Raw genomic sequence first — 23221 nt, forward strand, 5'->3', positions numbered from 1 at the left:
CAAAACCAATGCAAAGCCAATGGGGTCGAGCTCCTGTCCGTATGAGGCTCATGGAAATCTACTTTGTGCTTTGTGTGCACTGTGGAATAAATTTCAGTGAACCCTTAAATTTTTATCCCTTAACCAGTATTAACATTTTTGTTGTGTGTGTGCCACATAGAAGTGGTATACATCATCTGAAAGCTGGGAAGCTGAAGCTGAATATTTCGAGATGCATCTTAGCAGCTGGGTCTCAGTTTTTTTCTAGTCATAAAATTGTCATAAACATTGTGTTTTGATTAGGCACCTAATCAAATTTTTATTGTTTAGAGTGCTTAAAGCATTTTGATTGAAACATATGATGTCCATTCCCAAGATCAAAATCGCTGCAGCAAGTTTTGACTTGATACCAAAGATCTGGTGCCAAAACGAACCATTTGCAACACTCGAGAAAAAAAATAAAATAAACAATATGGTCGAAAATCTTTCCAAAGTACCACATCAAGACACTAACACGTTGGAGATATTTTGAAATTGTCATGAACGACATGGTAAGCTGTTTGTGGACACGCCTTTTTTCTTAAAAAAAAAACATGCAGAGGTGACAAGCGTGTGTGGGAATTGACCTTTTTCTTTAGAACTTGGTTACTATAATAACACTCTAGCTTTTAAAACTGAGCCAGCTACAGCCTCTGAAAGACAGCAGTGTTGGCCAATATTGACAAAGAGGTGGTGGGTCACAGATGGTTAAAGTAGGAGTGAGGCAAAAGGTCTAGTATCCGTAGATTTGATTTGTAGACGTAGATTTAATTTGTAGCTGTTAACTTGGGATTCACACATACAAATGAGTTCTGTGTTAACTTCTTTCACCAAACCAAAAGATAGGTGTGTAACTGCAAATCTGATATTTAACTGCAAACCTTTGTGCAAATCTCCGTTATGCGCTGTTTGTTCACAAAATGTCATGCACAGCAACAGATTTCCTTACAGATTCAAAAATTGAATCTATTTGTTCAGCTATTTTTTTACACATTCAAGCATTTGATTGAATTCATAGTTTTCATACATTCAGATATGGTGTTACGCAGCTACAATACTTTTGACCCTATTTTGAGATCATAGGATACAGCACAGCCACAGATTTACTGATTGGTAATTGGGTTCAAAACTATCATTTAAAAGTATTCAACATGCACACACAAAACTGAAATAACAAAGGTTTTAAAATTATATTTAAACATGAAGAAAGCAGGAGCCACCTTAATGCCAATGTGTAATTTACATATAGTGATTTAGTGGTTCATATTCCTGAACAAATATTCAGTTGAATCCATGAGAGCTGCAATGTTTAGTCAATTAATTGATTAGTTGATTGACAGAATTAATTTGCAACTATTTGGAAAATCGATTAATTGTTTAAGTAATTTCTTAAATTAAAAATACTAAAACATTTGATGATTCCAGCTTCTCAAAGGTGAGAAACAAGATATTTGATGACTGATGGCTTTGAGAAATTGTGGTAGACAGTTTTCTAATGTTTTACATAATGAACAATTAATTGAGAAGATAATCTGTAGATTATTTGACTATGAAAATAATTATTAGTTGCAGCCCTAAAAATGATCACAAGCCACCTGACGTACAGTAAAACTGTACAGGGCCCCTGGAGTTCTGGGACCTTGGGGCAGTAGCCCACTTTGCTCAGTTGGTAATGCCACCTCGGTAACTCCAATTCAGCACTCCCTTCAGAGTATACCACGGCGCTTCCCTTCACCTTGGAAGCGCCACGTTTGTTCACATCTCCATTCAGGTCAAACACCTGAATGAACCATCAGAATATTCTTACAGTTGGCTCAGTATCATCTCTACACTCATGTAGATATTAACTTGCTTTATCTCTTCCTTTCCTCAGGAGCTGCCAGGCCAGCAGGCTAATCTGGAACCTGGAATTAATCTGTAAGTACCAATACATACACTCTACATTGTGGTGTAGGTAAAAGCAAGAATGGGGGAGGGAGTTTAAGTTTGTTATTGAGACTACTATCACTGTAAGGCAGTAATACAGCATGTGAAGAGAGCCAGATAATACACATGGCTCTCTGGTCTTAGGGCTTCAAGCACAAAAAGTGACAGGAATGGATTTTAATGAGGAAGACAAATAGAAAAGTCTGAAAAAGTAACAGAATTTTATAACATTATATAAATCTCTGTAACTTTTTCCTTGCTGTCAACCCTCTCCAGCGAGTAAAGGGAAGAGAAATGTTTGAAGATGCATCAATTACCAAGTGCGATTTATCGACAAGTCGGTTGACAAAATCAGACAAAGCTGAACATTCCATAGTTCCAGCCACTCAGTTGTGAGGATTTGATGCCTTGCTTTGTCTTATGTGATAGTAAACGATCTTTAAAGGCCCTACACACCTCCGCCCACACAGGTGTTTTCTCATACTTTGGCTAATTCGCCCTTGTCTGACGACTGTGTGGGCGTGTACAGACTATGCTTGGCTGACATCTCTCTGACCCTCCTATTAGTTTTGCTGTGCCTGCTTGGTAGGGCGTGGGTACACATCCTTCTTATTGGTTTGTCAACTTTGGTGACCTCACGTAAATCCAATATAGCTCCGTACACCTTCAACCTGAGCAGAAGTCTCATTAAGGAGAGCCCCTGTGTAGGTGCGGAGGACCTTTACGATTAGCACCATTGTTTGGACAAAACACACAAAATGATGACATCGCCACCTGCTTTAGGAAATCATTGCATCTTTGCTATTTTCTGAATTTTTTAATGACCAAACAAAGAATCAATTAATGGAAAAAGCACCAGAATACATGGAATGAAAATAACCTTTAGTTGCATCTAGTGTGGTAATACTACACATGAATATCTGCATTAAGAAGTCAGGTGCTGCCCTACAAGCAGATTAATATCTTTCCAAAGAATGGAGAGTATCCCGAAACACAGGAAAATATATTTGGGACTAAAACCAACTGATTTATTGACCTAAACCTCACTGTAACCTGTAACTTGAGCGTGCTGTTTTTTGTGCGTAACTTAATACAGTAAAGTTTTACAGGATGAGCAGCTGAGTTCCTGACCAATATAATCTTTTGGCTGTGGGGAAATTTAATTTCATAGTAGATTTTATGTTCATTTTGCTAAACTGGATGCAACTGTGTTGCAGATAGACTTGGTTATATGAAGTTAATATTTAGTTTTATACAGGACTCAGTTTTGTGTACTCGGCTACAATACTCATATCACTTTTTTCCCCCTTTTTTCCATTTTTTCATTTTTTTTTATAAACTGTGGCAGTAATCCATTCTTTGATACTGCTCCACTAAGGTATCCATGCACAGACCCATGTAGAAGGAAGTGAAGAGAAATCTATTTGACAATAAAAGCCTCATTTGGGGTCAGCGGCTTTTACAATTTTTGATTCCAAGCAATGAATAATTTCTCCCTTTTTAATTGTTTTTTGCAAAGGACACTATCCTCCTCAGTTTTGGGGTGGATGTCTCCCATAAGTCCCCTCTGCTGTCTCTGCCTTTAATGTACCAACAAAATGTTGTTTGAAATCCTGTGCAGAGTGACATGATAGTTCACATTGCATTGGTGTAAGAGTCCTTTTGAGCACTGGCAGAATGGAAGAGGTGAGTGTTAAACATGTCAGGTTCCTGTCTCCCTCTCTGTCTCTGTCCCTGTGTGATGCAGCTGTTGGTGTTCTATGGTCATCACCCTATAAATACAGCAGCTGACTGATGGATCCTGCAGCAGCTGTCTGCTGTCCCATGGCACATTGTCACATCATTTATACACAGATACAAATGTGCAAAAAAACTTACATGTATGGCGTGTTTGCTGTTGTAAAAACCTTTTGCAGACTTCTTTGAGTAGGAAGAGAGCCGACATTAGTCCAGCAAAAGAACCTTCTTCTGTCTTTTCCCGCTGCCTTTCATCCTATAATTCTTCTTTCTTTCTTTCTTTCTTTTGTTGTAAAGCATTGCTGTAACAAAGTCTGTATTAAAAAATACAGCTTTTACCAGTTTTATTATTGATTTAATACATCAGTATTCATAAGTCAAAGGTAATTATGAGATTCACGGTGGCGTGATTACATAAAAAATACACTGAAAATTGAATTGTGTCCTAGTCACAGTTGAAAAGAGCCAGAAAAAGTCATGTGATGTGTGATAAATGTGATAATATATTTACTGCAAGAAATGTTTTAATTCTGCGAAGGTGATCGTTAAAACGTACAAATAGTAATATTACAGTATCATGCTCAGCATATTAAGTATGGAGCTGATATATATAAATATATAAAATATATATAAATACCATCCTGATATATCAGTCTGAGTCAATTATCAACATTTTGAAATGAAATAGTCATGGATGGAGAGATCCAACCAGAGCATTTCCCTTCTCTGTCTAATACACATGACAGCAAAGAGTGGCAGTGGAACAATGATGTGGATGTTGAGGATCCCAGATTTATCCTTCCTATTCAGTGCTGCAGCAGCTGCACAGACATAAGGAGAGGCATCATTACAGCGAACCGAGACCTGTTAATAGGCCAGCAACGTAGGGGGCCTGTCGGCTCTGCACGGGGCTCACAAGAGGGGAGGGGAGGGGAGGGCGGGAGAGCGAGGGGGAGATCAGGGGTTAGGGAGGAGGGCAATATGTGGGAGGAGTGTTGGAGACAGGAGGACGAGAGGGGAGGGAGAAGGAGTGAAAGTGAGTTTGTGTATGTAGGCTGAATTTTTATCCCTCCTGAATGAAAGAACATGAATTTATCTTGGACTGTATAACAATTTCTTTTCGATATTGAATACATGCTAATACGATGGCAGCCACATTGAAAACCTTTGTAAGTACAGGATCAAAATAAGGAAGCAATCCAAAGCTGGTACCTACGCCTGTCTGGTTAAAAAAACAAACAATAAAAGAATAAAAAGAATAAAAAGAATAAATTAAAAAAATTGAGTGCAGAGTTGGTCATGTGAGGATTAAAATACTGAACACGACGCCATATGCATTAATTTTGGGTTTAGTTACATTGAACAATGGTCTTTAAAAGATGTGAGGCAGCTTGGAAGTTGACGTGAACACGATTTAAAAGTCAGAAACTTCTAATTAAGATAACTCCGATATGACAAGAACCCAGCAAAAGCCTGATATATCTTACTCCCCTGTGCCATAGTTCAATTGCTGCACTGTTGCTCTGGCTGACATTTTCTTTCTAGTTTTCATGGATCCAAAATTTTGGACCTGTTCAGAGGTATAGAAACTACCTAAATAAAAAGTATTCCAAATTAAATATCAGTCTTTTTTTAAAAAGAAAAAAAAATAAGAGACTCAATCCAAAAGGGATCCAAGAAGAATTAGGCTCTATCTAAAATGTAATCCATCCAAGAGGACCCATAGAGAGAACAGCGGCACTGGCAGCAAAACGATCCTCCACCCATTAACGAGCAGCCACAGTCGAAAAGAGCAGTAATACATCACCAAAGTTCACACTCACGGATCAAAACCCACAATTTTCTCCTCTGATGATTATAATGCACCACATGATCAGACCTTATAGCAGGTCCACTCTGATCCACTAGGATATTAGACATATTGACATACTGATCTGAGACCTGCGGCAACACCTGCGGACTCAATTCGAGTGAATATAATAGGGACCTGCCTGACTTGGGTTCAGTATCAGGGTCAGGGTTCATTTGATTACTAGGAACTGAGGGAACCTGTGGGGACCTCTAGTTACTTCACCCAAATGAACATGGTGGGCACCTTATTGTGAGTCAATCCCACATAAACCATCCTGCTGCAATAAATACTCACTAGAGTACTAAATCTGTATAAATCCACAGCTTAAAATAGTCCCCACCAACGGCACTATTACCCCATTTGAGAAACCTTTGGTAAAAACTGCCTGTTTTAGTATTTTTATAAAAAATTAAACACTATATTTGTGACCATTTGTGAATGAACAGTGTTTTGGTGTTTTATAAGGCTTCCTATCTAAAGTATTACACCACCCATGGTGTAATGCAGTACTACTTTTAATGCAGTACTGTTTCTAGCCTGAATACCCAATGAAGCATTGTTTGTTTTGTTCTTTTCATGGGATTTGTTAACAATAAGGAAAATACAGAAAAAAAACAGCCTTGCCCTTGACCCTAACCAAAGTATTTAAGCCTAAACTTAACCCCGAAACTGATTATCATTATCATTATTTGGCAATAATACACATCTTTTGTATTGATAAGAAAGAAAGGTAAGATGAGATATGACATGGCATTTTGCCCTAATGAAGGCAAAACATGTTGGCATCTAGCCATTATTCAGTAAAAGCTTTTAACTTATTCATGGTTCCAGAGAGCCTCAGATCCTTTTGTTATTAGTTGCACCCTAAATATTGTATGAACTCAGTTTAGAACTGTTTGCAGTTTTTTTTGTAGCAGTTTGATGCATCAGGCAGCCCCTGCAATCTGTGTTTGTGTGTGTGCATGTGTTATCTGAGCTTCGCCTTGACCTTCAAGAAGTGTCTACTTGCCATGCTTACCGTCCCATTATGAGAAGTTGAACATTGTCCTCTGCAGAGGAAAGCCGAAGTTATGTGGACACCTTGAGAAAGAGCGCGATTTGCACGGAAAATATGCACGGCTATGTGTATATTCGTTTGTCTTTCCCCTGCTGGTCCAGCCGTCTGAAGGTCATGCCATCCCCATGCTCAGCTTCATGGAGAGCTGCCAATGCTGACGGCTGCAGCTACTTCTGCTGCACTGAGTCTGGCACTTGCTTCCCTCACTGCAGGGCATTTATTAAGTGGAACAGCTATGCCTCACCTGCTGGAACCAGCCAATACCAATACTGCAGATGCACCAGCCAGCCAATACAAATGCAGGGAAAGGTTTTGAGAGGCTGGAGACAAACTGGCAGCCAGAAGACAAGTGTTGATGTTTTTTCTCTGGTGAAAAACAGAGAAAGTATCATGGAGGAGGAGTAGAAAGAGTAATAAGATGGAGGGTTAAGGAGGGGGGATTCGGGATTTCGAAGGGAGAAAAAAGAATAACAGCTTTTGAAATAGCGACAAGGATGAGCAGGCTTGATGGAAATAGGCGAGGAGACCATATTCGTTTTCACACACATACTGGCACACACACACAAATATTTTGAGCCTTTTCAGGCTGCTTTAGTGAAGCTGTCAAGATGAAAAATGAGCTAGTCAAATCTAATAAAATGAGAAGTTAAGAAGCAAACTTTTCATGCAGAGCTGTGGAGGAAAGTGTTGATGAGCACAGGCAGAGGAGATATACAGTATTTGTCAAGAGTTGAAGCATTGATCGTATTGCATTAGCGCTGTAAAAGTATCAAAGGTTTCACCACAACATTGATTAATTTGCTGTCTAAACTGTTAGACACAGCTTGAAGCAGTCATTGAAGTAAAGCAATTTGCAAAATTGACTGAATTAATCATTGACGCACATGCAGATCTTAAATGATGGAGTGCAAATTACAAAATGAAATACATGCTTTCTTGTTGTAGCAGTGAAACACTCTTAGAAGTGTTTATAAACACCACTGGATATCCCAGACTGTGAAAATAAAATGCTAAAAATTGAGATATAGTCATTATTCAGAAAAATGTAACAATACTTTGGCTTCAGCTGCACTTAGTGCTTCTATTACTTGTGATTAGCCTAATAGAAACATTTCCTATTATCAGCACTACAATTTAAAGCTGCATTAATTGATTTTTTTGGCCACTTGGGGGCAGAGGAACACTGACATATTATCTTGTTAGCAAACGGTTGCTTATTTACACATCCAGCAGACATGAAGCAAAATTATAGTCATTTGGATTTATGTTTTTTGTCATTTGGCAAATCTAAGTCCAGTATTCACTGTCATTAGCTGTGGATATTGTCTCCATCTGCTCGTGCAAAATGAATTATTTGACTCTTTAGCTGCTTAATGCTGCACTATGCTCACTAACTAATCGCTAACTTAGTCTGTCTACTGTCTGCTGGTGCTGGCCAAGTAGTATATGATGTTTTTATCAGAGCTTTTGACCAAAAATGGCTAGCTGCTGCTGCTGGAAAATAGGTCCAAGAGTGTGGACTTTGTAGACCAAGATGCTACATAGGTCCAGCACAGTTGGGTGGTAATACACCATTTTCAGGGCGGACATTTTGACCTATCATAGCAAGAAAAAGCACGGTTGGAAAATTTGACATTAACGAGTGCTCTGCTCAAGTAAGTGTCTCAGGAAGCCTCTCCAAATTGCCAACATGTACAGTACCAAACCTGAAACTAGTTCATCTAAACAGCCATCACTCATTTTAGTAATTTCACCTCTGTTCTTTGTCACTACCAGTGATCCTCTGTTAGAATAAGAATATGAATTAGTGCAGCCTAAAAGGTGAAACAATACAAATAAAGTAAAATTACATTAGATAGTATAATTATTAATTTACATTTTTATTTAGATTTTATTGATGGTTTATTTGGCGTTACTTGTGGTTTTTGGTGGTAAGAGCAAATGTGTTCTGATAATACAGGTCCCAGACTTCTTTTTGAAATGACACAACTATCGACCACTGGTGGCAGCAAACACAGAATGAGTGGCTGCTCTGTCAAGTACAGAACAGAAGAAGAACAATTCATGTATCTGTAAACAGTGTAGCCGTAAGACAAAAGATCAACCAAATTTTGTCTTCTACATTATGCAAAATGTATGTATGCACTACCTTCTGCCTATTACATGCATGCATAATTCCCTATGAATTATTTGTGTGTTGGCATGCAGTCTGAATCCTTTGCAGGATAGGCTGAATCCATCAGTAACATTTAAAAGACTGTATAAAAAGGAAATTGCAGAATGCAAATGCATTGAATGTCTATTCCGGAAAAATGCTGGCCATAGTATTAAAGATGGGGAGTGAAAAAAGTTCAATCTTATCAACATAAGAACATGCATAAAAACGGACTACCACTACAGTTTTTAAAAGGAACCAGTCTTAAGCAACAGTAAAATGGTAATCTTAATTAATTAATGATAATTATATCCAGCTATTTACTTTTAATGACCCGTCTCTGTCTGTCTGTCTTCTTCATGTCCCAGACACTGGAGCTGGTGACTGAGGGTGGATTCAAGGTTGGGGAGTGTGTGTGTGTGTATGTGCATGTGTGTGTTGGAGTGTAAATGTCTGTGTTGTGTGTCTTTGACCTGGTGCATATGGTTTGTTGCTTGGGTGTTTGTGTGGGTGGGTGAGAATGCATGCGAGCAAATGCCATCTCCCGAGTATCAGATGAGGTAATTACAGACTAAGAATAACTACCCCAGACACCCGATTTCTGTGTATGGGAATTGTGTGCATGTGCAAGGCCATGACAGACATTTTTTTTATGAATCTGGGCACATGCATAAACATGCATATATGCATGGTGAAAATGAAGGAAAGTGTGTGTTTGAATGAGGTGGTGTCAGCAGCAGATGGGTAAGACAGAGGACCAGACAAAGTCAGACAAACAATCTGACAGAGAGGTGTTACCTCACACTTATTTGTAACAGTTCTTGCTTTGATTGTCAGTAACTCACATTCCCAGATGTATTATCTCATCTAAATTATTAGTAACACAGGCATGCTCATTCTATTTTGATACAGCAACAGTGAATAAAAGCTCCAATGATTTGATTTGTGACTCTTTCTAAAACTCTGACATTGCTGAACACAGACAGCATGTAGTATGGTATTTTGCTGCCAAAGTGTTTTGGTCTTATCAGGGAGGAAAAACCGTGAAGCAGATTTAGACATTAAAACTCTCCATTAAAACCCAGATTGATGACATTCTTTTAGATTTGGCACCTCATAAGAGAGAATTAGACCTCTGCAATATACAATATTAGTACTTTAAATGAGTATCGTTTCTAAAAAGATCCTGACATCACTGGTTGGTAGTAGGTGTTTAAAGGATAATGCATATTTTCTTTCTTTTTTTTTTTTTTTTAACAGTATAAATCTATGCAGTATTGGTAAAGTTGGAATATAAACCAAAAAGTGGATCTGGAATCATTTGTATGTTTTGTATGTTTTCATTATACCCTCACTGAGCACTTTATTAGGAACACTATATTAATACTGGGTAGGGCCTCCTTTGCACTCAAAACAGACTCAGTTCTTTGTGGCATGGATTCAACAAGATGTTGGAAACATCATTCTGAGATTCTGGTCCATGTTGACATGATTGTATCACATCATTTGTGCAGATTTGTCAGCTGCACGTTCATGCTGTGAAACTCTCGTTCCACCACATCCCAGAGATGTTCTATTGGATTCAGATCTGGTGACTGGGGAGGCCACTGAAGTCCACTGAACTCACTGTCATGTTCATGAAACCAGTTTGAGACGACCTTTGCCTTGTGACGTGCTGCATTATCCTGCTGGAAGTAGCCATTAGAAGATGGTAAATTGTGGCCATAATGGGATGCACATAGGCTTTGGCATTCAAAGCATTATTCATTGATATTAGAGGGCCCAAAGTGAGCCAAAAAAACCTTCACCACACCAGTACACCACCACCACCAGCCTACACTGTTGACACAAGTCAGGTTGGGTCAATGGATTCATGCTGCTGATGCCAAATTCTGACCCCACAGTCTGTGTTCCTCAGCAGAAAACACAGATTTATAAGACCAGGATACCTTTTTCCAGTCATCAAATGTCCATTTTTGCCCACCATTACACTGCTCCCACATGATTGTCTTATTGGATAGTTACACGAATAAGCAGGTTTACAGTTGCTCCTAATAAAGCAGGTTATTCTTGTCAGTCAGTATTTCAGTCAGAACTTCTGTCCTTCACTGACTAATGCTCAACATAATAGCTTTGCAACTGCACTGGTTAATTTTCTTTAAATGTATTTAGTTAGTTTAGTTGCTAAGCTTTTTGTTCTTGCATGGCAGGTAAGAAATTTTTGATGATGACTGTCAATGACTGACAATAAATATTTAAGTATTAAATTGCATTGTTTGAACTGAACTTAGACTAAACAATAATTTTGCTTTTTTTACAGCCTTACAATTTGTGTAGCTAAAAATGTAAAAGGAACGGTAATGGGGCCATACAAATTAACAGTATAGTATAGTTCATGAATGGAAAGGTGGTTTGGTTTTGGTGGATCACTAGGAAAGGTCAGGGCGTTAGCAAACACATTAGAGCCCAACCTCTCAAGTGTATGAATATCTACAGAAAATATTATGAATATTTAGCCAACAATTTTTGACCTATTGGTGGTGGTAAGTGAAAATCTTTGGGGCAAATAATGGATATTGATATCCGATTTTGTGCCTATTAGGCGAGCATCGTCCCAAAGTGTTGGATGAATGAGTTGTAAATGATATCAACACAGCTGTACAGGTTGTTGTAAATTGACTTACCAAAATAACAACTCTTAAGTCTACGTATTTGTTGGATAAACACAAAAATTGCTGCTGTTTCTAGCTGCGTCCAGCAATCACTATTAAACCTTCTGACGTGCTGACTAAAAATGGTGTCTAAAAATTGGTTATGGCAAAGCAAAACAAAAAACCCCTTTCGTTATGGTTGCTGACTTCAGGCCAATTCAGTTTCCACATCTGGGGGGAAACGCATAGTGTAAATTTCATCATCTGCCCATGTCTCCAAGGGTCTGCGTGCACACTTGTGCGTACATTCATGTGCAACCCAAAATTTGTGACCATGCGGACTGTATGTACAAAAATTGCACCAACTAAACATACACTAGAAAATCACTGTACACTGTATGTAGGTACTGTATTCCCCATTCTTGGTGCTGCTCTCATTAACAGGTCAACCATTTTCCTGTATTTGACTTTTTCATTTTATTAAGCCAAATACTTCAAACAAAGAGGTCTTCTTCTTGCTGTCAGGAGGTCACAATCAATCTGCATATGCACAACCACGAAGGTAGTACTAATGTATGTACAAGCTCAGGTGCATCCGCTGTTCGTGTGCAAGTCCAAAGCTGTCTGCATCTGTGTCTGCACTGAAGTATGTTGATATGATCGATCCACTCCTCTTTGTGCTGGAAAGCAATTTCACAGATCCCACCTATTGGCACAAAAAGTGACTAATAAAGGCAGCCAGTCTAATCAGTAGGGTGATGATTAATTGACTGATTAAATGGACTGATTAATTGTATGCCTCAAAATTTGCAATTTTAATGATGTTTACAATGATACACAATTTCTTTTTAGTAAAAGGAAAAAAGGGAGGGTCTGTGTTCGCATTTTGATTTACCGTACATTTGTGCATATTTCTGTGAAATCTCTGTATGGTATGTTTGCACAGAGATGTCAAAAGCGTGGAGGAGGGGTTAGGGGCTGCCAAACTGATACACTAGGACAGAGAGACATTTCTCTCCAACAGTTCATCTTCACCTCCTGAGAGAACCTGCTGGTGAAGATGACCCGACCCACATATTACTGTATGTGGGTCGGGTCATACTTGCATACTTGCACTCATGGTCTCTCTTTGTCAATGTACACACACACAAACACACACACACACATGTCCTTGTTAGCACATTTCATTGACTTCCATTCATTGTGGACAGCCTAATCCAAACCCCAACCCTAACCTTATCCATAACCCATTTATGCCTAACCCTAACCTTAACCTAACCTCGATTCACACCTTACCCCTAACCCTAATCAGGACCTCAGAAATGACGTTTTGCCTGGTCCCGACAAAAAAAATGTGTACACACAAACACACACAGACACACACACTCTAACTTGCAACGCTAGATGCATGTGCTAGATGATATGCAGTGGAGCTGTACTCCAATCAGACAACACAGATATACGAGACAGATGCAACTTTCAGACTTCAACACCCCCCAACAGCCTTGAACCTGCAGCCTCTTTCTGCTCTTCCTGGTATGCATGAAGCACTCATGTTTTCTTGGTGTGTGTGTGTGTGTGTGTGTTTGCTTTATGTGTGTGTGTGTGTTGCTGTAATAGAACAAAGGATCTTTTTGTACAACAGGCCCGTGGCTGCAATGTCTCCTCCACAAACACATTGTGTGCTGCATGTATTTTCATGTATGCCCATGTGTGTGTGTGTTCTTGCTCACTGTTTATCAAGAGAGACCTGAGTTTAAGTTCAGTGTGTTTGCGTCCCTGTGGAGCGCAGCTTTCGCCCAGGGCTGGGCTGACTTTGGGCCTCCTGCTTTTTCGTCAGACCTCACTCGCCTTTCTCTCCTCTGGCTATGATCTACTAGACTTCTGCTGCAGCTAATGGTAATCCTTATCCTGACAGCTCCTTAAAACAGCTACACTGGTGCTGTCGTGAAGGCAGCGTTTTCAGTTTGATTCCAATAGCAAAAGATGCACAAAGAAAGGATTGTTATGGGCTGACAAATCGAAAGTTTAGTGTAAAATATAGAATGTCTCTTGCAAATATAGAATGTCTCTTGCAAACAATGCATGCCAGCATGCATTGTTTGAGAGTTAAAACTCTTTATATAGAGACTCTTGATGGAAAACTTGCTGTATAAATGTTTAACCAAGTCATGGTTGTTTCTTTTCATAATAATGACACCGATGCTAAGCACGATGGTTAGTATTGAATTCAATCCTTAATCGACTTTGTTAAAGTCCTTGCCGCTGTACAGTCAAGTGTACAGGGGTAAGGACTTTAACAAAGTCGTATGTTGTCCTTGGCCTGACTTTGGTACAAAATGGCTTCAATGACTGCAGCTATAAGCTCCTCATGTCAAATGAAGAACAGACTTTTAATGAGAGAAATGTAAAAGAACATCTGTTCGTAATTACTGTCTGACTTAAGTCGATAATATTAACTGTATATATATAAATATATATATATATATACATATATATATATATGTATGTATATATATACATAGGTATACAGTATATACGTTATATGTTGTTACAGTGTACGTTTCTAAGTTGAATCAACTTAATAATGATTTGCGATGATATAGTGTAGTGGGTGTTCAAAGATCCATCCATTTTTTGCAGAGACAATGGTAGGTGATTTCCAAAGCTTGGATTGACATGAAAACCAGCTGGTTAAATCATTAATACAAAAAAAAAAAAAAAAAAAAGCATTTTGATAAGAAATACCCAATCTCAGAGAAACATTCAGCAGGTTAAATCACTTAATTTTCAGATGAATGATCATCTTGTTTTGGATGATTTTTGCATCTATGGCTTGGGTTTTTGTTCCAAACTGCAAAAATAAATCATAGCTAGGGCTCCGACTTGCACCTCTAACTACAACCTCTCCATAGCACTGGAAGCTAAGGGTCGTGAGTATTATAGTATTTACAGCGGTCCACCACGTCAAACCTACAGAAGAAACATGATTTCTCATCAATGAAATTATCACAGATGGTCCTAACTTATAGTATTTTAAATTATCCACGGGACTCCAGTGTTTTGACAGGATGTTGAAGAGCAAAACAGTTCCAGTACCAGCTGCATCTCCTACTTTGCAACTTTGTATTAGGCTTCTAGGCAAGTTCAAGGCATTTGTATAGCACTTTACAACAATAAGGGAAATCAAATTCTTTGCTTAAGACATACATGTATGTGACCATAGCAACTATACTGACGTTATAAATAAACAGTTGAATAGTTTTCTTGTAAACAAACAGTGTTTCCAAGCACATTTTTTCAGTTCTTCTTAACTCAGGTAATTGACCATAGTACATCAAGATAATGCACACCAAGATGTGCTAATTTAGTAAATACTGTAATGAGCTTATCAGACCACAATCACCTCACCTTGCATCATGGCTTATTTTCATCTCTGCCTTGTCCATTATTTTCTTATATCTGGACACTTCATTGTGTTTTTGAAATTTGATGCCAACAGCCACATTCAATTGTCATGAGTTATGGGCGAATGTGTCTGTTACGGTCACACTCATTAATATTACACCTATCCTTATCAAGGCCTAAACTGTATGCTCTGTAGAAATGACACTGTAATGGAATGTCTGCAGAAAGTATTCAGTGATTACAGCAATTGACATTGAAGTCTTGAATGTCTGTTGACACTGAAGTCTTTTTTAACAGGATCGAAACACTGACATTTGGTGCTGAAACTAAAGGCTACAAATGCTCAGCTGCACACACACATACCATACAGTACAAAGACATACACCTACAACCATGCAGCATCAAGAATATGCGCACACATACACACACACACACACACACACACACACACACACACACACACACACACACACACACACACACACACACACACACACACACACACACACAGTATACAACCTAGGTAATCCCATCGTCTGTGTCTGCCCATCCCTGTGTCCTGTGTTTGTTTGTGTTGTATCTAGTTCCCCGTGCCATATGGTATCCGTAGCTATTGGTATCACCCTCTACAGCAAGCCCTAATAGCCTGCTGTTCTCAGTTCTCGGCTCTTCTTGTCTAAACAAAGACTGCACTGACAAACACAGTAAAGTATTAAGAGTTCATGATGAAAGTTTCAGAGCAGAGACTTACATATTGTTTCACTGATCCACTTTCCCTACAGCTTTGGACCTCCATCACAGTAGCTCCACACCCTGCTACAGAAAACTAAATACATATTTTCCCCAACTATGTAATTGTTTTTATTCATATCACTAGATTGTTCAACTTCCTTTTTTCTGTAATATTAAGTGGATCACATGTTCAACTATGAGTTGGAAAAGAAGTTCCTAAGTGAGTCCAGGCAGTGTACCCAGAGTATCTCCTGCAGCGTGATGGTCTTATTGTAGATACCAGACTGCCTTCTTCATATTTTGGACCTTTCTCTGGTGATTTTGTATTACACTTTGATTAAGTTGAGTCACTTGTGAGAGACTTTCTTTTTAAATGGTCAAAATTGAAGCAATGAGACAGAGATTTCCTGACTTTTAGTCCGTAAGAGTCACACCCCCAAATTCTGGCTCGGAGACTTCTCGTAATGCGTATTGAAAGCATTTTCCATCATGTCCTTCCTTTCTGGTAAACGGCCATGTCTTTTAAATTCGACACTCCCAGTTTTTATTATCGCTATTGCAGACTGGAAAAAAAAAAAAGTCTCAAGGCAAAACTGAGTAACCCTGGTGACATCACTTTGAAATTATCAGGGTTATTTTTTCACTCTTTAGAAAGCTCTCTCGAGAGCCACAAAAGACATTATACAACTGTCTTCATAGGCTTAGTAGTACTCCTCGCAACGAGGGCAACAGATCTTCATGTGAAAATCAGTGGAGCGTCCGTTTAATATTACACCCACACGTGGACAGCCCTTTGTGAGCACCAGGATGTTTCCCGGTGGCGTGAGGGTCGTTTTGGCCTGCTGTTTAACAGTCAGCTTGACCAGTGATAATATAGCAAGCAGGAATTAGTTGACAGACCTCTCAGAATCCTCGCATCAGGCGCTACTCTCACTCTCATCGCTGTGTCAAAAATGAGGTCATCATGTCTCTTTCTGATGCACCTGCTGTAGCAACTGTCTACCTGCTTCTCCACCGATAACATTTAAGACAAGCTGCCGGGAAAATGGATGGCCATCGTGGTCAGGAGAAAAGGAAAGATGGAGCAGAGACGGGGAGAATAAAAATAAGGAAGGCCCTTGCCATGGACGCAGCCAAATAAATGCTGTAAAATGAATGACATGTTCACCTGTAAGGGAGGTCAGTCCGAAACACAGACACACGACATACCCAGCATGGCCAGCTAAGTAGCTAATAACAGTGTGATACAATGGCCTGTAGGCTGCACAGTTTGCACATCTTGTGTCCTCATGGAGTTATTATATTATAAAAGTGAGTGCAACATAGTGATCAAAGGACACAGAAGGCAAAATGTTTCAACTAGTAAAAAATCGTAAACCTATACTATGGACTTGCTAGCACTCTGTCATGCCACATAAGCTATGGAAAGTGCACATTGTACGGTGAAGCAGGTTACAGTAACGTAATCATGATACATCCATGAACGTAACATAGTAGCCTGTGTGACACAGGCAATGACAAAGATCATTACCGCCATCTACAGGTACACTATAACACTACAAGTTCCAACAATAATATATCAAAGTAGCCTACTGATAAACTAATCATAGTGTGATATGAGAGAAGAGTCATTTCACCTATTCTGATCTTTATAATTGGCTTGTGTTGCATTTTCTTGTCTTATTGATACTATGTTATTTTTAATTGCTGTCTTTTTTACATTTGCTTTTGTGTGGACCCTAGGAAGACTAGCGACCACTTTGTGGAAGCTAATGGGGATCCAATTAAAGAATTAAGAATGAATGATCAAAGTTTTAAGAAAGCATGTTGTACAATATTATATTATGACAAACTAACTTGATCATTTACATGTAAAGTATTGTTGTTTCTCAGAGATATAATACATTTCTAGTGAAGAATTTGACCAGAAATTCAGATGATCAGATTTATGGACACTACTGTATTTTGGGTGTTAGTGTAATCTAAGCTACAGTGTCAGTGTTATTGTCTTATGTCTCTAGAATATAAGAAATAACCATTGGTCAAATATAAACAGTAGGTTAAACTGAAAAATATGGCTTTCTCTTGGGTATTTCTTTGCAAAGGTGGCGAGGGAAGCAGCAGCAGCACTTGTGCTGCAGGTGCTCCCACACAGCTGGAGATATTGGGCAGGTCAGAAACAGACTCAGAGCAGGGACCCTCAGGTACAACTTGAGAGCACAAAGCTAAACATGTAGGCAATGCTTCTAGATTAATATGTACTTTATTTATGAGATTATCAGTAGGACTGTAATCGGGGCATACAATCGTTGACCGCATGAATACTAAAAGTTTAAATTTAGGTTATTTACAATGTTAATCTCATTCTGCAGAGCAACCAGATGTGCAGAGAGATAGAGAGAGAGGTTCAGAGCCCAGTACAGGGAAAAATGAAAGGGACAGCGAAAGCATTGAAAATCCATTCGATTATTTTGCCCGTCCTCAGTCAAGGGATTTTGACTTATTTTTTCAGTACTACCCAAAACCAACCCCTCAGAGAGTCATTCCCAATGTATTCCACTCCAAAGATGGGACAAACAGAAAATGGCTGACATACAATGAAGTAACTCACTACTTGTTCTTGCATTTGCAAAACCTTCAGCCAGTGACATGGAAACATGCCCATCAGAGAGTGCAGGAACATGAGAGACCCACAGAGAAAGTACATCAGCCTTTTTCCTCAGAGCCAGGAAAGCAGACACCCGTACCCTTCTGAGCAGGGATAAGAGTGGGCCAGAACGATCCTGAATGGCCTTCGCTTAATAAGTAAAGTCTAAACAGAGAGAGAGAGAGACAAGCAGACACACACACAGAGGCAGGAAAGAAACTCCTCCCCGTAGATCATCCCACAAAGCCATGGCCCTTTTAACTTCATAAGTGACGCCCCACTTATCCAGGAACACATAAAAAGCTTTATGTTATAAATTCATGAGGTTATTATAAAGATCAGTTCTATGTGTGACAATAATAAGAGCAGAGGAGCAGAATCTCTTGTTGACTGGCCTGGAGAAATGCGCTCCTGGTGTGAACAGCCAGGCTACTGCTCGTGCAAGACAAGTCAGAATGGCCACTGGGACAAATCTGGTGGGCCAGTGGACCATCCATCCATAAAGTTTTAAACGGACCTGGCTATGCTGTGTGCCTGTCATTCAGGGTGCAAATGAGAGCGTGCTGCATGCGTACATGTCTCAACCCTCACCGACACCACCAGAATTTTCTCAGGATTTTTTGAGCAGCTGTCCCCTCTCTCTAAATACTTGCAAACAAGTGGCATGGGTATTGTAACAGCACAGTGCTTGGTCACGGGAATAAAGGATAACCTGAGAAAGTGTGCCCGAGACTTTGAGGGTGTGAACAGGGCAGCCGATGACTTTGTTGAGTGGGCCAATGGTGTTTTGGAAGAGCAGCAGGACTATGACACCAAAGCTCAGACTGCTCTCCCAGAGAAGAGAATGAAAAAAAGAAGAGAAAGCCAGGTGAGTAGGCAGAAGATGAGCCCATTACTATCTCAGATATGGATTACAAAATTGAGATCCCCAAGGTAGTACTGGACACTGTTGTTTGAAATATTCACTGCCGTTATACAGCAAATTTAGTTATATGTGCAGATGTCTCCTGCATGGATCCAAATCATTTTCCTGCGATCAGAGAGGCTGAACTGTCCAGTGTTGCACAGCAGTGGGGAAGATGGAAACAGTCATCAATGGAAGAGTACAACACCACCAGTGATGAATCGGGGTAAGGCTTTGTGGATCCTGATCAAAGTGCGGAGTTGGTGAGCAGAAGTTTTTCCACATGTAAAAACTGCCTGATATGCTGCTATCTTCTCCTGTCTCAGTGCAATCTGCGTATCACATCAGTGGTTTGGGCTACAACTTCCTCCTTACCGTATCCATCACTCAGGTGGACTTGTGAGAGGACCTTCTCAACCTTGAAATTTGTGAAGAACAGCCTAAGAACGTTGAAGCGTTCCTTTTGATGGCAACAGAGATGGAGATTCTTATTGGACTTGACAAAGGGTGGCATCACTGACAATATGGCAGAGAACAGTGAGTTACTTAGCTACCTACTGGTTTACTAGTAGCAATTACTTACTAGGTAGTGTAGTTTATTAGATGGTGATGATGATGATGTGAAGACGATGAAGGAGACTCGGCTGATTGCATATAAAGATTGCATATAAAGGTTTATTACAAAGAAGTCAAATCAAGCACCTGCAGGTCTGCTTGTGAGAGGGTATGAAGCCAATGAACCACTCTGAAAATCAGCCTTGATCACCGACTCTTAAATAAGGCAGTTGTTTTTCCTGAAAAACGTCACTAACATATGGCTTTAAGTCCAAAGCATTTCCTCCTATTCAAACTGCAAGGCACCCTCTGAGGACCTTTGACCTAGGGCCTTTGTGAAAACACATGACTTCAGCTCTACATATGTAACCATACACCTCAGTACAATGCGTAGCTATGCAATGACTCTTCCATAGCTGGCTGACAAGAGTGAAAGAAAATTGTGTGTTAAAGTTTTTATACAGAGGCATGTTTTTTGGAATTTCATATCATACTTGCAGTCATGTAGCCAATGTTCAGTTTCATTGACTCAGTGTATAGATTATTTTATTTTTGTGCTTTTTGCTTTATGGACACCAGTAATCTAAAGCTTTTTACTTACTTACATTATCGTAGTTTATGCTCAATTTCAGTGAATCCATGTCTGACAAGTTCTTTAATACTTTTAATATGCTCGATGCTTGAATATAAAGATAATCATTTGTACATTTGAGCTTACTCTGTATCTCGTTCTTTTTTTAAAAAGTGTAGGCTAATTGTTTTGTGTATCTAGCCTTGTATATTTGGATTTGCTATGATTGGTGCATTCCTAGTGAGTTTTTGAGGGTTCACCCATAGCCATAGCATACCTTGAAAACTTCAGATATGCTATTTGTTGGTCAATGCCAAATTTTTAACTTAACTTTCCTCAAAGATGAACATAGTGGCCAAATTCATAAATAGTCAAGTACCCGCTACATCAACAAATAGGGTTAGTCGACAAAATTAGCAGTCAGGTGGTTTGCATGAACCGGGTGGTCCGGGATGGAGTCAAATTCTGAATAATTATTTTAGTCCGCCCCTAATTATAACTGTATACTTAAGAGCCTGAGGATCCTACAGCTCTGGTTTTATTTTACAGCTATGTCTGTTTAGATGACACCAAAAATATGCTTGTATTGATTTTAAAAAAAACAAAAAACTCCATTCTCATTCATTCTACCTTTACATACACAGACCAGTGACAGATTAAAGGAAAAATCTGAATTAAAGGAGTTGAGCACCTATGGGAGAATTACTGATTATATTTGGATTGTGGCACTGGCTGATTAAAGACTAATCGAATCACCTGTAAAAAGTACTTTACCACTACAACCATTTATGAACCCCCTAACTCAAGCAGATTCACTTCTTCTGTTATTACAAACCCCAATGAAGAAAAAAAGCACCTCTAAATTTCCATTTGCTGTGCTATATTCTATTCCCTACAGATTAGAATAAAATATAACAGAATAAAATAAAATAAGAGTGTATGTTATTTGTTGTTTTCAAACTGAAGTCACTATGAAACAGCAAACTGTTTCATAGTAACCTAATGTTTTCATCTATATTAATTTCATCTATATTATTGGTTTTGACACTGAATTCACTTGTAATACTTATATGCTAAAGCTAACATGTAGGAAACATTTATTTTCAAAACAAATTTATTTTGCACTCTAATTTGTAAATTGTAATTGTTTAATATTAATGAGACTGTTTATTCATACATAAATAATTGCAAATTGCATTTTAATTAATTTAATCAAATCTTGTAAATTGTAATTAATTGTAATTATTATTTCTGTTTAAGCAACTGAAAACATTGCACTTACTGTAATAAGAAGATCTTCAAGGCAGCTCTACAAGGTGTTCTTGCCAGTACGACAGATTTCTTTTTTCGTTTTACCTCCACTCATTTGAGGTGTGTCTGTATGTGTGTTTGTTTTCCTAAACTATATTCAAAAATGTTGCTTAAGAAAGGTGGCCAGTATATTCTGCGTCATTTCATGTAATATTCTGATTGGTGGGTTTGTAGCAGAAGTTGCATGGTAAGAGTTTAGTCCTGAATTTCTGACACTGTCAGAATTTTGCAGCAGTGTCTCACAGTGTGATCTAGGACCACCATTTTGGGGTGATGACTATGGATTTTATTTTTTATTTTTTTTGTACTTTTTATTCGGTTTTTTGTACCTTTGGAAACATGCTGCTTCCAGGAGCTAAGATACACAACTAGGCTGCCAGACGCTGCATTACATCATCTGAAAGCCTTCTACTTTGGATGGCTTTGACACTGGCCTTGGGTCTTGGGTAACGTCAAAACCATGACTACAAATAAATTAGTTAAATGCAACCCACCCCCCCGACTTATTTTATTTGACTTCATGAATATGTGATTGGCATTGCTGCTCTTTTTGTCTCTCCTCAACTCTCTGTGGAAGGTTTCTTTTTTAATATTTTTAGCAAATCTTATGATTGTCCTTAAAGCAACCTGTTATCATTTAACGCATTGTACTTGTTTAGAATAAAAAACTGACACTCCCTCACGCTGCTGTGCTAGAAATTTTTCTTCTAACTGCTGTTGTGTATTCTGTTTGAAGCCCAGGCTTGACAGCTTCATTTGTGAAGTGTCTCAATTAGGCAGAATATTTCTGCTGACATATCTTGACGCCCAGACTGTCTGACTAGAACATGAAAGCCCAGACTTAAGGAAGTCATCACACACCTCAACAGAGAAAGACAGACACACACAGTCATGTGTGAACACACACACAAACATATGCAAACACTAAAAATAGAGGCAGCTATCCTGCTAACGCTAGTTAATGCTTCTCAACCCAGACAGCTGGATTTGCATATCTTTAATGTGATTTTTTTTCTCTTCTTTCCTTCATTCTCTGCATTTCTCATTTTTCTCTGTCCGTCCTTCTGTTTTGTGTGAAATGGTCGGGTCTCTTATAGGAATTCTCAGGAGGGTTTGCAGTGCATGTTGGGGGAGAGCATTTTTGTGACAGAAAAGCAAGAAAAAAGCAGCCTGAAAAGATTTCAACAACTGTGGTAATTAGATATCCCCCTCCCACTTCCCCCCACCACCACCTACTCCACCACTCTCTCTCTCTCTCTCTCTCTCTCTCTCTCTCAGGCCACTGTAATGGCCTCCATCTGGTCTGTGAGGAGGGAAAAGAAAGATATTAAGTCCCTGGGCTGTATAGGATGGCCATCTGGGCCAGGCCACTCCCACCACTCTGAGGCCACCTCTCACTGTCCCAAACGACCAGAAGACCAGGCCGCTGGCCCTGGCTATACACCATGACCCCATGTTTGTAACTGTAATAACAATAGATCCTGGCCCACTTGTCCAATTAAGCCCACGTGATTCTTCCAATAGTCAGTATTGCAGTGAGTAAATAAGCTGTGTCACTCTGCTAGCATGCTGGAGCAGCGCCAGTTGGAGTCCAGCCAATATGCAGTGTATTTATCAACTCAGGGGACATATTCGTCCTCTCCCTGTCAGGCCTCCTTCACCAGGATTGTCAGATTTGAAATCCAACCATGACCCTA

General features: G+C 39.2%; 1 long non-coding RNA gene across 2 annotated transcripts in view; it reads left to right on the forward strand.

Annotated features, from left to right (window-relative positions):
- Window positions 1–23221, forward strand: part of LOC120791477 — a 112917-nt gene that overhangs the window by 43479 nt on the left and 46217 nt on the right. For both annotated transcript variants that reach the window (XR_005707687.1, XR_005707688.1), the window contains exon 2: window positions 1892–1935. This is a non-coding gene — a long non-coding RNA (uncharacterized LOC120791477). The remainder of the gene's footprint in view (window positions 1–1891; window positions 1936–23221) is intronic.

Source organism: Xiphias gladius, chromosome 7 (assembly GCF_016859285.1).
Source record: "Xiphias gladius isolate SHS-SW01 ecotype Sanya breed wild chromosome 7, ASM1685928v1, whole genome shotgun sequence".
Taxonomy (NCBI): domain Eukaryota; kingdom Metazoa; phylum Chordata; class Actinopteri; order Istiophoriformes; family Xiphiidae; genus Xiphias; species Xiphias gladius.